Source organism: Anser anser (assembly GCF_964211835.1).
Source record: "Anser anser genome assembly, chromosome: 7".
NCBI classification, from domain to species: Eukaryota; Metazoa; Chordata; class Aves; order Anseriformes; family Anatidae; genus Anser; species Anser anser.
The window spans coordinates 10,143,924-10,158,388 of record NC_139727.1 but is presented as its reverse complement, the minus strand read 5'-3'; the positions used below and the strand labels follow the sequence as shown (position 1 = coordinate 10,158,388).

At 40.3% G+C, this 14,465-nt stretch overlaps 1 protein-coding gene across 14 annotated transcripts in view; it reads right to left on the bottom strand.

Moving 5' to 3' along the window:
- The window catches only part of LOC310902950 (uncharacterized protein), a 327,410-nt gene that overhangs the window by 162,224 nt on the left and 150,721 nt on the right, over positions 1–14,465 (bottom strand). Inside the window, exon 4 of one of the 14 annotated variants that reach the window (XR_014587146.1) lies at positions 13,222–13,477. The exons of the other annotated variants lie outside the window; for them this stretch is intronic. The gene's annotated coding sequence lies outside the window, so the exon portion shown is untranslated. Of the gene's footprint in view, positions 1–13,221; positions 13,478–14,465 lie in introns of those variants that run through there. 14 annotated transcript variants of the gene reach the window in all.

Sequence of the window (14,465 nt, the reverse complement as noted above, 5' to 3'; positions counted from 1 at the left end):
GCAAATCAGATCTGTAAGGTAGCTTTTAGTGCAGTCCTATTCATGAACTGGAAACGACTGGATCAGCTCTCTCAGGCATATCATGTGGCTGATGCAAGTGTTCTTGCAAATCTGAACTGGTCGTATGTCTGATACTCTGCCTTATAAATAAGATGCAAGCAACCTGATTTCTGATCTCTCTCTAACATAGCACTGCATTGCAACACAGAGGAATGCACAGACTTCCCTAGCTCATCTCCAGTTACTTCCAGGACATCAGATTTGTGCAGACGCCTCGGAGCAATACATACACATATTCATCAGATATCAAGTATCAATAAATTGCAGTTCTGGAAAATTGCGTTATAACCACATCTTAATAATTGAATTAATACTCCCATCTTCTCCAAGGTCACTATTATTTTCCAAGCTTGTAAAAAAATTACAAACATGTCATATTATTCTGGTCCAGAGTCAAGAACAACAACATTCAGTTCCTGGTTTAGTGGAACTCTTACAACCCTCCAGTATTAAAACAATTAAGCAAGTTTAAACTGTCAAAGTACTATTCACTACACTGCAGTAATTGGTTTATACAAGGTACATTTATGTTCCCATTATTCCCCTTGGACTTTGATATGCATATTTACCATAGACTCATATAAGGCAGTGAGGAAAATATTGGCAGGAAATTGCTATTTGAAAAGTCAGTCTTTCCATTTGAGATTTTTTTTTTATTATTATTTTGTTTTTCCTCAATGGATTTCAGGTCCCATAGTTCACTTTATACATGCTATGCTTTTTTATTGAACAGCCAGCTCTGCCAGGTTGCTCACAATGGGATGACAACATCTCAGCTTTATCTCCTGAGACGAGAGGAGGAGAAGGCTGCATAGCAATTGTCAGAACGATGAGTACATGAAATATTACAAGCATCCACATGGCAGCTGCGGGGGATACAGAAGCCCCGGGAACGAGAAAAACACCTTTTCAGATCAGTGATTTTGTTATGTTCAAGCCAAAAGAATTATTTAATATGAGAGAGTTAATCACAGGTATCAGTATTGATAGGAAATTCCAGCCTCAGAGAGCAGAATAAATCCAGTCATTGCATGTGTGTGTACGTTCATAGACACTTGCTTACCGTTATCTGAGGAAATTACAGTAACAGTTGCAGTTTATTTTCTCCACTAGAATGAAAAGACAGGATTTTGCTTTTTTTTTTTCCCCTTTTTTTTCTTCCCCCTTCCACAAAGATCTCTCAGGCTTGGAAAGAAAATTTAATTGTTGCACTTTGATAGACAACATTCAGATCTTTTTAATCTTTATTCTGTGAGTAAATTTTCCTGCAGCAAATTTCCTCATAATTACAGTTCTGATTAAAGTGAACATTTCCAGAGTTCTGATAGCTTTGTAAATCACAGTTACTAGCTGCTTCTCTTACAGTGAACAGGAACTCACTTTGTAATGGAGTTTTACTATGCAAAGTGGCTGAACAATAATGTAATTAACATTTATCTGAAGATACCTCTCATGCTTTAAAGTAATATACATATCCATTCCTTCTGTGTATACCAGATATTGAACAACAATCATTACAAATTCCCACATGAAAGGAACCAGGTAATAACTTCCCCTTTATGTTTACACTGCACTGGGAAGATGTGAAGTTTGCAAGTACTAAATAATAAACTGATAAAAATATGAGCTAAGAACCTCAAAACAAAACAATGTAGTACTCAAAACTAGGCATAGTACTTGAGCTGAAATATTCTCACAGCTGAGTAACATACCCAGGATTTGATTATTATTATTTTTTTAATATCTCACACTTGATTTTAATAGGGCACAAGGTGTTATATCCCACAATATTTGGGGTCAGTGGGTTTTGGTAACAATATCAGCCCACTGTCTTGTGGTCAGATCCTGTCTGCAGAGCTTTTGCCTGGTCTGTTCCCTGTTTGTGTGGTTGGTTCCTTGTACTGAAGTACTGAATTTCGCATTCAGCCCTTTGCAATCCTGTTTATTTCAGGTGATTCCACCAATTGCTCAAGATTATCTTGTGCACTTTCAGAGTGCTCAAGGCCTTTCCCTGAAGCTTATTACCATTTGCAGATGTATTAAGTGCACTCTTTATTTCATTATCCAAGTTATTAATGAAAACACAAAATAGTACCAGATTAAGGATGCAGAAGGAAATACAAAGCATTCCTCTTCCTACCTGTATATGTTGATGCTGTAAGCTAACATCTGTCACAGAGTTAGAAAACATACTGGAAACACAGGATAATGTAAAGCCAATTTAATCTTTCAAAAAGCGAAAACCCACAACAGCATCTCTAAAGCACAAATGAGTCAGTCTTCCAGGTACAAAACTATTGCTTTTAAATAATTATAAATCTTGCCTCAATTATACAGCAAGTGATTCAACCTCTGCAGTGCTATTAACGCCATAGGGAAGAGCCTTTCATACATAAAAATATCGGAGTGATGGTGCTGGAGCTTTCCCTCATGAGCATTGAAAAGTTCTCCCTGACCACTAATCAAAAATATCTGAAATCTTTCTTCTGACTGACAAATATGAGAGGCTGATGTTGCCAACAAAATCATCCAGAATACATCTGTGCTCTCTCAAAAAAGCTGAATGATAAGGGGGTTGGAGAACAGAATATGTCTATCATTAAATATGGGTATTTTGGGGAAATGGAGAACACGAAGAACCAACTATACCACTCATTTCAAGAGAAAAAAATCAAGAAAGAAAAAAAAGAAGTCTCAAAATTCTTCAGATTTTCTAGACAATTGAGGACAAAGTTCTCCTCCCTACCATAACCCTGCTTTGTGTATATTATGTATATATGACAGTTCAATATACACGGCTTAACTGAGCCACTCTCCGTCTACTGGTACATTGAAGAGCGTTAGACTATTAGGGAGAGACTCAAACAAAACAGGGAGTAACGTCCCTCCTGGAGGTCTGACACTTATGAAATCCATTATTACTGTCACATTGCAAAATTTATTATTCATATGGAATGGTATGATAAACACTATTGCTATCATTCATTTTCTGACGGCATTAAGAAATGCATTACATTGTTTATGTGAGGTACAAGGTTAATGCTACATAACAGACTCTGCCTCTGTTTTTCCTCTGTAAAGAAATATGAAGATGACTGCAAACTGCTTACCAAGAGGCAATTATTTTGTAGATGCAATTCTTATTTTATTAGGAAGTTCCACCTATCAAGTGTCAATGCATTAGCCATGACTCTCAGACTGTGAGTCTAGCACAGCGCTAAAGGTAAGGCAGATACCTGGAAATTTCAAATAGCTACCACAGGTATCTCTCCTGACTGCGGGACGGAGGGAGGGAAGCCTGCATAACCAGTACCAGCATCTGAACTAGAGATGGATCCATCCTTCTCAGGTCTCCTTGTACCCATTATGCATTTTTACCATGCTCCACCGGAGCCTGGAAACAGCTCGAGTACCATTAAACTGGGAAAACATCCCTAAATCCCAAGAGCATTTCATATTCCAGAAGCATATTATTGCCTTCATAAAAATTGTGTTGTAATGGGACCACCACTTAAAAAAACTGGTTCATTCTGGGGGCTTGGAGACCTATGTGCCAACTAAATACATCTGTCAACTGTCTGTCTAGGCCCAAGCCACACATTTGCAGGTGACCTACCCGTTACTCGTGCCAGAAACACAGAGGGGTTACACTGCCATCCCAGCATTTTTCAGCGTGCAGAACAACTGTCTCTTGGTGCCTGGTGCCACCACCATCTCTGAGAAATTAACAGTCGCTTCTCATTCTGCTCCTTCGTGCATAGAAGCACCACGTCTGCAACGTGAACCGGGATGTACGACAGCTATATTTTGATGTGACAGGAATACCCTTTTAATGCTGCTCCACTCCAGATTTAGTTAAAAACCTCTTACTTTGTTATTTGTAAGAGTTCATCAATGAAATTGTGCAATTATTACTTAGTTATCATCAGATAATAGGTTATCCTATTTATGGAACAATATCCTGAGTACGGAGCAATACCAGCAACTCAATTTCGGTATTCAGTGGAAAAATTGAAAAGCTTCCTCATGTTACCAGAGCAATCAACTATACAAGTTCCTTTACAAAATCCCCAAGCTCTAGTTCAAAGCAAAATCTCAAGTAATTCAGTTCTGAGCAGAAAGAATCAGTCATCACCTCGAATACTGCGTGCAGCTCTGGGCTTCACAGAACAAAAAGGATGTTAAGGTCCTTGAAAGCACCCAGAGGAGGTCAACAAACTGGCCTAGGGCAGGAGAGCATGTGCTGTGAGAAGAAGCTGAGGAGGCTTGGGCTGCCCAGCCTAGAGGAGAGGAGGCCAAGAGGCGACTTCACGCAGAGGCAGGTGCCGGGCTCTGCTCCCTGGGCACCAGCGGCACCAGGAGCATTGCTTTCCCATGAGGACAGCCAAAGGCTAGAGCAGGCTGCCCAGCGAGGTGGTTGGTGCCCCCGTGTTCAAGGGGCATTAGGACACTGCCCTCAGTACCATTGGTGAGCCCCAAAGTGGTGAGGCAGTTGGGCTCGGTGACCTCTGAAGGTCCCTTCCCACTGAACTGTTCTTGTCTATTTAACTCCTTGGTCCAAAGCCACACCAAGTTAAGAGCAACTCTTTCTCTTCCAGACTACAATTCTTCACAAAGGAGAATATTTAACGCAGTCTGTGAAGTGCTTGACTTTTATCAGGAGGTTTAGGAACTGGTTGCAACAGTTTGCTGTAACAAGACTGAACAGTGGTAAGGAAAGCTACCTCACAGCCTGAAAGGAGCGCTTAGCCTTTTCCTGACAAGGTCCTCCAAAATGCAAAACTACTGCCTGAGGACTGATTAACTGACCACTTAATTGAATAGGGGAGCTCTACCAACAATATCTGACAGCACTGGGAAAAAAATGTCTGTCTAAAGAATATGAGAAAATGCGTACTCTCTTATTTCTGAAGCCCACATACAATAAATACATCTACGGCAGGAAAAGGTATAAGGGTAGGCTTGAATTATTTACGCTTTTTAGGAAAGCTTTAGAGAATAAGTTGTTACATACAACAATGAAACTTCCAGTTTAGTCTACCTTCCATTTGTAATAATAAAATGAAAAATATCCTCCAAATAAATACCATTTCATATTTAGTTTAGCCTTCTTAGCACTCCAATACCACATTTTATGTTGACAGAGCCTAACGTACTGTGGGGATGTGTGTTATTTCACAGAATCACAGAATCGTCTAGGTTGGAAGAGACCTCCAAGATCACCCAGTCCAACCTCTGACCTAACACTAACAAGTCCTCCACTAAATCATATCACTAAGCTCTACAGCTAAATGTCTTTTAAAGACCTCCAGGGATGGTGACTCAACCACTTCCCTGGGCAGCCCATTCCAATCCCTAACAACCCTTGTTTTTTCATGAATCCATGTACAATATCTTATACAGTATTATTAAGTCATAAAAAACATTATGCATTTCAAGTTTTCTGTTTTGAACCACTGAATTTTCTGTTTGCTTATACATTAATTAAGCAATTTAAAATTAAAGTATCTACAGAAGTATCTATCTATAGATAGATAAGCATATTGTCTATTTGACAATAAGAGAATTCCTATGCAATATTCTACATTGTAGATTAATGTAAAAATGAAACAAAAGGAACTCCAAAAACTGCAGTGAAAAGAAGATTCATCTTTTGGGGTCTTTTTTTTTTTTTTTTTAAAGACATGCAGCAAAAACCGTCATTATTGCCCAACTGTTCCAAATTTACATCACCTCCTGAAAAAAAATCTAAATTCTCTGTGCCATCCTCAATTCCATTTGGCACAATGGAAGCACAGAAGAAAAGAAACCTCATTAAATGCACCCCTTGGTTTAGGCAGATGGGAGAGTACTTAATACCATTTCAGTCCTGATCTCACTTGTTCCTGCAGAACAGATGTAATATATAATTTACCATAGATTATGACATTTGAGATAATTCAAAAATCACTGATAAGATGAAATTATATCAAGCTAGATACAGCCATCTGCTATGATTTCAAGGATTCACCTGACAGTCACTTATCTCATGATTTGAGCTTCAGGAAGCGCAGGATTTTGTACACATACTTCTGAAAGAATGGCATCTAAACCTGCATTGCTCAGGGATACTCAAATACGCTTTGTTTTGTTCTTGGAAGAGAGCTGCAGCCATTTGGGCAGGACATTCAGAGAGGCTGGAAGTCTCTCTTTTGCAGAAAGAGCTCTACCATGTTACTTGTAACTCAGACTAAAAGAGTGTCCAGATGTGCAGGGAAAGAGACAGGAACAGCAGCCCAACTTATTTTACCTACTATCGGCCAAAGGTGGTATATGACAGGAAGCTCCACTTAGCCTGAGACCGCGACTGCATTTGTAGCGGTATCTCCCAAAAGACCAAAGGGATTTTAAACTAGAAGGCAGTTTTATTTCAGCAGGAAAGAAGAGGTGACGTTTAAAGCAAAAACAAACCCTCAAAAGTCAGTCAGCGAGACAGAAAGGAAAAAAAAAAAAAGGTTAATAAGGAGATCATCTTCTGTTCAACCACTGTGTCCTTACAAGGCAGGATTTTTCTTTTCCCTAGACTATCTGGATGGGTAGCTAAAAGCCTGCACTGTTTCCTGATTCTCCTCCCCCCTGCCCCCCTCCCCATCCTTATCATGAAACTTTAAAGCAGATGTGCAAAACAGTAAAACAAATATGAAAAATAGATGCTGTCCAGTATGGGTAGGAAACAAAGTTGCTGTTATCCTCATCTACATAGAAAAGTCCAATAGAAGACTAATTCTATCCACAGAATATTGTATTTTCCTTCAAGGCCATTACAAACCTTTCGGTCAATTTAATAAACGAAAGGTGGTCCTAAACATGAAGGGGCTCCTGCCTGGAACCCCAAACAGACAGCTATTGCCTCATGACACAAAACTGTCATACTTGAACACAGAAATATTTGATGAGAACAAAATAAATGCTAAGTAGAGAAAACATGGATCTACTGACTGAGACAGATGAGACAAAGGTTTGCAAAAAACCTCTCTTGCTTGTTGCATCCTGCTTTGCAGTCAGCAACTTCCAGGGCAGAGGATTCACTAAACTGCCAGGACTGCAGCAAAACCTACTTAGTCCTTTCTGAGTTTCACCAGTACTATTTCCAAGAATACAGACTATATACTTTTTGCCCTTATTCTCAGTAGTGAACGACCACATCATGTTTTCTGTGTTTATACTTCTGCAAAGTAATTAAAAAACTGAAGAGGGCTCATGAAGCCACCTTACAAAATACTCCGTAGCTACAAAACATTTTACATGAGTTTTGTCTTCTCGTCTTATCAAAAGTTATAGGATAATGACTTTTCAAGTTTTCTAGTTACTTGTATATGGAGAAAGTCTCTGACTCTAGGAGTTGGCAGACAGAAAGGATAACCAAATTCAATGGACTGGAGAGTGCTGCTACAGGAAGACAACTACACTTTGAGGACTTTTTTCTTTTTTTAATTTGCCCAGGTGGCAAATGAATTAACTATTGGAATTATTCACCAAAGAGTGTAGAGGATTCCCTATGAATTGAAGGCCTTAAACTGAGAACATCTACCTAAAACCCTTTTTGATTTGCCCATTGGGCTCCATGTGGGAATGGGTAGAAAAAAAAAGAAAAAGAAAAACTGTTAATCACAGGGCTTGCTGCTCTACACAGTTCAGCAGAAACATACTTTTATGTTATCTGCAAAGAGCGTTCTGTGGTTATGCGATTATGAACGGAAATTAATAAATTGTTAAGGTGATCTGCCCAAAGCATACTTAGACTGTCATCTGAAATGAAGGCTGATAGGCATCATTTTATCCTTCTGTCAGATTTAGGAGATGTAACAAATGACACGAAGAGCTGCTAGCAGCAGCTCTGCAGCCCATTGGTTTATTCAGGAACAAATAAACAATGTTTTTAAAATAGAGCTTTACCTTCATCACAGGTAATGAATATTTACATTGCTCAATTTTAATTTTTCATCAGTTCAGCACATATTAAAGCTGATACGTTAACAGACCTAGAACCCAAACTCATCGTTACGTAAAATGTCCACAGCATACATCTCAACACCAATCCTCATTGCAGTGAGCAAGCAAATACTGCATGACCTTAATGCCTTTACACAGAGTTTCATTTTCAGACACTCTAACGGATAGAAGCTTGTGCACATCCGGTCAGTCTTGCCCAGCACACTTTGTGATGTCAAGATTGCTGAGATTGTTAAACACGATCTAGCCTCAAAATCGAGCAGTCTGAAATGTCCCCTTTTTGGCGCATGAAATGAGCTCTGCAGAAGAGCCCATATACCATCACACTCCAGATCATCACTGGCTTTTTGTTTCCATCTCTGCACTTGTACTTTGGGCGGGGGGGAGGGGGAGCTCTTCAAGTAAACAGCTAATCTAAGGAAAATTGAAAGGTGCCTACCACTGTATACACTGGCCCCAACATCCCTTAGCTTGATCCTTGGAGGAATAAAGCTATAAAATATGATACCCTGTGAATTCACTCTTGATTCAACAGTTGTCTTAATCTTTAGTGAGATTCAGAACTGAATGTCAGCTGGGAATTCTATTTTTGATGCATTATTGTAGGACTAGGAATAGAGATGACTGAAATAGCTACAAGGATACTGATGATGTAGAAATTCCAGTGCTGCTGTTACGATTCCTACCTTTCTGACACTAGCAGTGTCACATAGCTAAGCTCCTAGGTAGTATTAAATAGATGTCATTGTGTTAAATAATTCAGACCAAGAAAATAAAAACTTCCATTACAGTTGCAATGTCTCACTAGCTTTTAATATTATAATACTGCATGAATGCAGAAGTCAGCCTACTACCAACTTATACCTGAATGACTGGGGCAGGGGCTATCTTGTATACAGCCACAACTCAAATGACTCTGCTGCTTGATGAGTTTCAGCATACAGAAGTTCCCAATTTCACAGTACTTTCAGAAATAAAGTTTCTATGTACTTCGGTGCGTTCCCAAATATACAATAAAAAAGTCTTCCCACCATACAAAAGGTCACTGCCCTTTCTTCCATACTCAGAGTATCCAGTACTAGTACTGCTTTATCACTTTTAGAAAAAGTCTTTTAAGAACTTATAAATGAGCACTTGAAGAATTCATGTACTCATCTGCCTGTTTAATTATATCTCCAAGCTAAAAAGACTGCCTGTGTAGACATACATTTTGCAATACTGTTACATAAATGTTTAAACAGCTGCTGCAGTTTGAAGATGTATGCAACAATCCATAGCTTTAGAGACACACGGTTATGAACATCACCTTCACACATTTTAGAATATTCCAGATAGTAAACAGGATCTTTGACATATGGTTTGTGTATGCAACCTGAATTTCAGTCTTCCCTGAGCAAGAGAAGCATTTTAAGATGTCAGATTCTAATTAAAAAGTAAAATGTACCTTCCTCTACATTCAGCTACTGGAAAATGTCACAGGATTAAGTGGACCGGGATACTACTTCGGTTTCAAAGAATTATAATGCCTTTCTTTATAGCTTTCCTAAACTTTTGCTACATAGTCTTCAGTAAGGGAAAACATTTAAGGATAGGTCACAGCATTAAAAATACTCAACACCAAAGGTTGGAACAAAATTGTCAAATTCAAACCTTATGCCAAGCATCTCTAGACCTGGATAATGAATTTAGTTAAGGGCCTCTCTCTTCCAATTTTAAAATATAAATGATAACTTTCAAATGTTCAAGCAGGGCAGTATGCTAAAAGTTGTCTACATATGATCATTTTAAAAATAAAGTATTTTAGTACAGCACTGTAGACTCCTACTGTACAGTAGGAGTCTAACGAGTTCATACAAGCAAGTCTTAGTACCACCAGCGCCAGTAGCCTTAAAGGAAGTTGCTGCTACATGCCATTTAAGCCTTCTGGAAGAAGTTGCTCATTATGTATGTCCATGTACAACAAACATTTTTCAAAGCCTCTACTTTGATGGGTTGGGACTCTAATACTGAATATATACACATACATATGCTTTATCCACTACACCTTTCTTTTACTGCTAGGATTGCTAATTGAAATATGTAAAAATTGGCTAGCATTTTCCAAAGCAAATTTTCAAAACAAAAGAGAGAAAAGAAGGTAGACTGCAGTTTGATTTTACACCATTCCTTCCATTCCTCTAAGAATTACATGTCATACAGTGCACATAAAGCATAGCGTGCATCAGACATCTTCTCATTTCCTCAGGTCTTCTTTGTAGGCTTCTCTTACAGCTGGGGACAATCAGACTTGTGCAGCAACACATTTTACACTGACTGAAGGTCTCACTTTCAGCTTCTTTCCTAAATCTTTCATGGATTGTTTTTCCCCACTGCTCGTTGCTACTCCTGACAAATGTATTTTTAAAATGATTTCCGAATTTTGAAGAAGTTTTACATCCTACAGACATCTATGTAATCCCACTCCTCTTGGGTATGCATTGCCTAAGGCAACACAAGCCTGAACAAAAAATGCAGCTGTGTAAGATACCAGGACACAGGCAGAGCCAGAACAACCAGCATTTACCTCCTTGGCTTATGGCACTGCTGAGGGACAGCAGCAGGCTGTTTAGAGCACACCAGAACCTCCATGTGTGAAATAAAGCTCCCCACAGCAGCGATTTGCTCCCCTTCAGGTCCCAGCTCAGCAGCACGAAGACGCCTCGGCCCCACGGCTCCACAGGCCCCAAGGCCCTACAGGGCCCAACGCCCTGAGCTGTGTGGAGCTCCTTGGCCCCTAACAACAGAGCAGAAAGGCCTAGGGCCTCCTCAAGCCTTGGCAAACCCTCCTTAAAGCACACAAACTCTGTGTGTGTGTGTGTGTGTGTGTGTGTGTGTCTGTGTGTGTGAATCTTGAAAGCACCAAAGTCAGCTAATGTGATTCTGACTAAGTGTTGGGAACCGGCCTGGCAGAGGACGCAGCACTTCAGCGTGATCAGCTCTCAGAACTAATGGCAGCCCCACATCTGCGGCTTCTCCGTTCACTTGCTTTTCTACAGATGTTTCCACAAAAGCACACCAGAATAAGAATGAGACATCAGTGACCTTTCTTCCTATTTTTGTTATCATTACCTGTCAGTCTCTTTCATTTCCAGTCTTCTTATACGACCTTTCTAGTGTCAGGTGCTATGAGCTCTGTATTCAGCATCACTGCAGAAGCCACAACTGATATTTTGGGTTCCTTTCTGTCCTAAGGGTTGCAGCGTCATAAGTAAGTTCAGCACAAGGTAGTGGGGAAATAGTTTCCACACAAGTGACCATACATTCCTAGCCTGCATCAAGAGGAGTGTGGGCAGTAGGTTGAGAGAAGTGATCCTCTTCTCAGCACTGGTGAGGCCACACCTGGAGTACTGTGTGCAGTTCTGGGCTCCCCAGTACAAAACGGACGTAGAACTTCTAGAGAGGGTCCAGCGCATTGCCACGAAGATGATTAAGGTATTGGGACATCTGTCCTATGAGGAAAGACTAAGAGGGACGGGTCTGTTTAGCCTAAAGAAGAGGAGATTGAGAGGGGATCTTATCAACCTCTATAAATACCTGAGGGGACAATGTAAAGTGGATGGGGCCAAACTCTTCTCAGCGGTGGCCAGTGATAGGACAAGGGATAATGGGTATAAATTGAATCACAGGTGGTTTCATTGCCATTTGAGAAAGAACTTCTTTACAGTTTGGGTGACAGAGCACTGAAACAGGCTGCTCAGAGAGGTTGTGAAGTCTCCTTATGTAGAGATATTAAAACCCACCTGGATGCGATCCTGTGTAACATGCTCTACGTGACCCTGCTTGAACAGGGGGGTTGGACTAGATGACCTCTAGAGGTTTCTCCCAACCTCAAAACCATTCTGAGATTCTGTGATTTCTTAACTGAAAAGAGCTACACACAGTCTAAATTAATTTCCTAACATCTCTAATTCAAATCACTTGACATCTGAATAATTATTATGAAAAGTAGCCAACTCTTCATGTTGCCTGGATAAGATTTTTTTTTTTTCCCTGAAAAGCTAGAGTTACATGTTCCAACTATCTCAAACAACAGAGCAAAGTAGGAATTTCACCGAAGTATAGTCTGGCTCATTCTGATACAAAGACTTCCAGTACTAACAGAAAGTTTCAAGCTAATATCGAGTGATTTTGAAGAGCAAAACTATTGCCTCAACTCATTCCCAAGTATGAAAGATACACTTGCTGCAGAACTGCAGCTCTTGTCCAGTGTGGAGGAGTGACAGGTTGATCAATAATGTCACACAAGGCAGAAGAGACTCTCTTCGGAATTTGTTCAACATGGCCTCTAGTTACTGCATTTCATGGGCTATGACTAAGAACTGCAACTTTGATTGCTGTATTTGCAATACATTGCACTAATATCTGTCTGTGGCCCTGGAGCCTGCCTCTGTTTTTAAGCTAAGATAAGAGAAACTCTCTTCTCTGCACAATTCTCTATGTTTAAACAGATCACTTGCAGAGATATTTTCTTAACCACAGCATTTCTCAGTGTGACAAAGGACCAGAACTTAACTATAATTTTGTGTTGCTGGGCATTGTTCCATTTCTGAGGAACAAGGACAATTAGTCCTGCAAAAACTGCTGCTCCTCCAGATGACAGAACATTTTGATTCTCTGGAGGATACCAGTGTACGTTACAATGCAGGAGTTCAACAAAGCACAGATTATTTAACAATCATCAGAGAAATCAAACCAGACACCTTTCCTAATCATTTATCAAAGCACATACAGTCTCATTTTATGGCAGTTGAAGAAATAAATATTGAGGTAAAAAAATTCTTCTCTAACCAGTTCATTTTAATAAAGTGTAACAAAATCCTCGTAAGGGGGTGTCGAGAGGCAGGAGACCTTTTCTCCATTAACACCAGTGACAGGACCCGCGGGAACGGGGTTAAGCTGAGGCAGGGGAAATTTAGGCTCGACATCAGGAGGGGGTTCTTCACAGAGAGGGTGGTTGCACACTGGAACAGGCTCCCCAGGGAAGTGGTCACTGCACCGAGCCTGTCTGAATTTAAGAAGAGATTGGACTGTGCACTTAGTCCCATGGTCTGAACTTTTGGGTAGACCTGTGCGGTATCAAGAGTTGGACTTGATGATCCTTAAGGGTCCCTTCCAACTCAGGATATTCTATGATTCTATGATTCTATGAAAATATCACAGTAGATGTGTGGTGTTCTGACAGCTATTTTTTGTGGTTGTTTTTCACCATTTCATTTCCTCAGCTGAAAACTACAGAGAGCCTTGGAAATCACCAACTTGCAGCAATAACTCTCTCAGCCACAATTCTGAGGTTTCCTTTTGGGACGTTTAATGACATTCTGCAGGAAAGCAAGCACTTGCTGTAATGACAGGTGCTGGAAGATGCACAGCTGGCTGGCCTCATTGCCTGAGCAGGGAGGAAAAGGTCTGTGTTAAGGCCTGATGATTTCTTGCCTTTAAAGCCAACAAGCCCAAAGTGATGGACAAAAGCTTGCTACCACTTTCAGAAAGCTACAGTTCTCAGAGATACGCAGCTGTAATATACATAGGACTCAGCAAGAAAGCCATACATACACACATCCACCATTCATCCTGAAGGCGTTGGCCTGACAGCCCAAGGGTCTGCATCCACTGTTTCAGCATCTGCTTTCTATTCACAAGCATTTGGTCAAGCGTTCCACGCTAAAACATGTTAAGGTTTAACTGACAGTGAAAGTAGGAAGACTGCGAGGCTACATAAGGCATCCACACATCTACAGACCAGCCTAAGCAAGCAGAAGAGGAAAAACAAATCCATGCAGAGATGCATGCCTTTTGCCCAAATTGTCTCATCTAGTTTTACATAGTAGCAGTGAACAGAAAACAGGTACCTTAATTTATGAATAGACTCCCTTAGTTATCTCTGGAAAGGCCAATTTTTATCTGTGCTTTGGGACTTTGCAAAACAGCTTTCAGGGTGGCTGTGGGCATTGCACACAGCTGGAATGAGTAGGAAAAAACATCAAACCATTCCTTCAGACACCAATAACCCAGTCATCTGTTATACCGTAACCCATAAGCCTTCTTAGACAAAGTCTTTGGTTTCAATGCAATTCATTTTATCCTGCACTCAACAGCCTAATTTTGTTGGGAAATAATGAACAGCTTGTTCCAAAGTCTGTCATCTCGACCGGGGATCTTTCCAGTGACACCGAAGGGCTTTCAGTGACCGAGTTTAAACTTACTAAAACAACATTGGCACTATCTTCAGGGAGTTCCAGGTCAGGGACGAATTCATGCAACATACATTTCTCAATCTTGTCTGAGATCACTTCATACAGAAATAACGTGTGGACAGTAAGACATTTTCAACAAAGGTGAGATTCCTGTTGCCTCTACAAGCTGCTAGCCAGTGG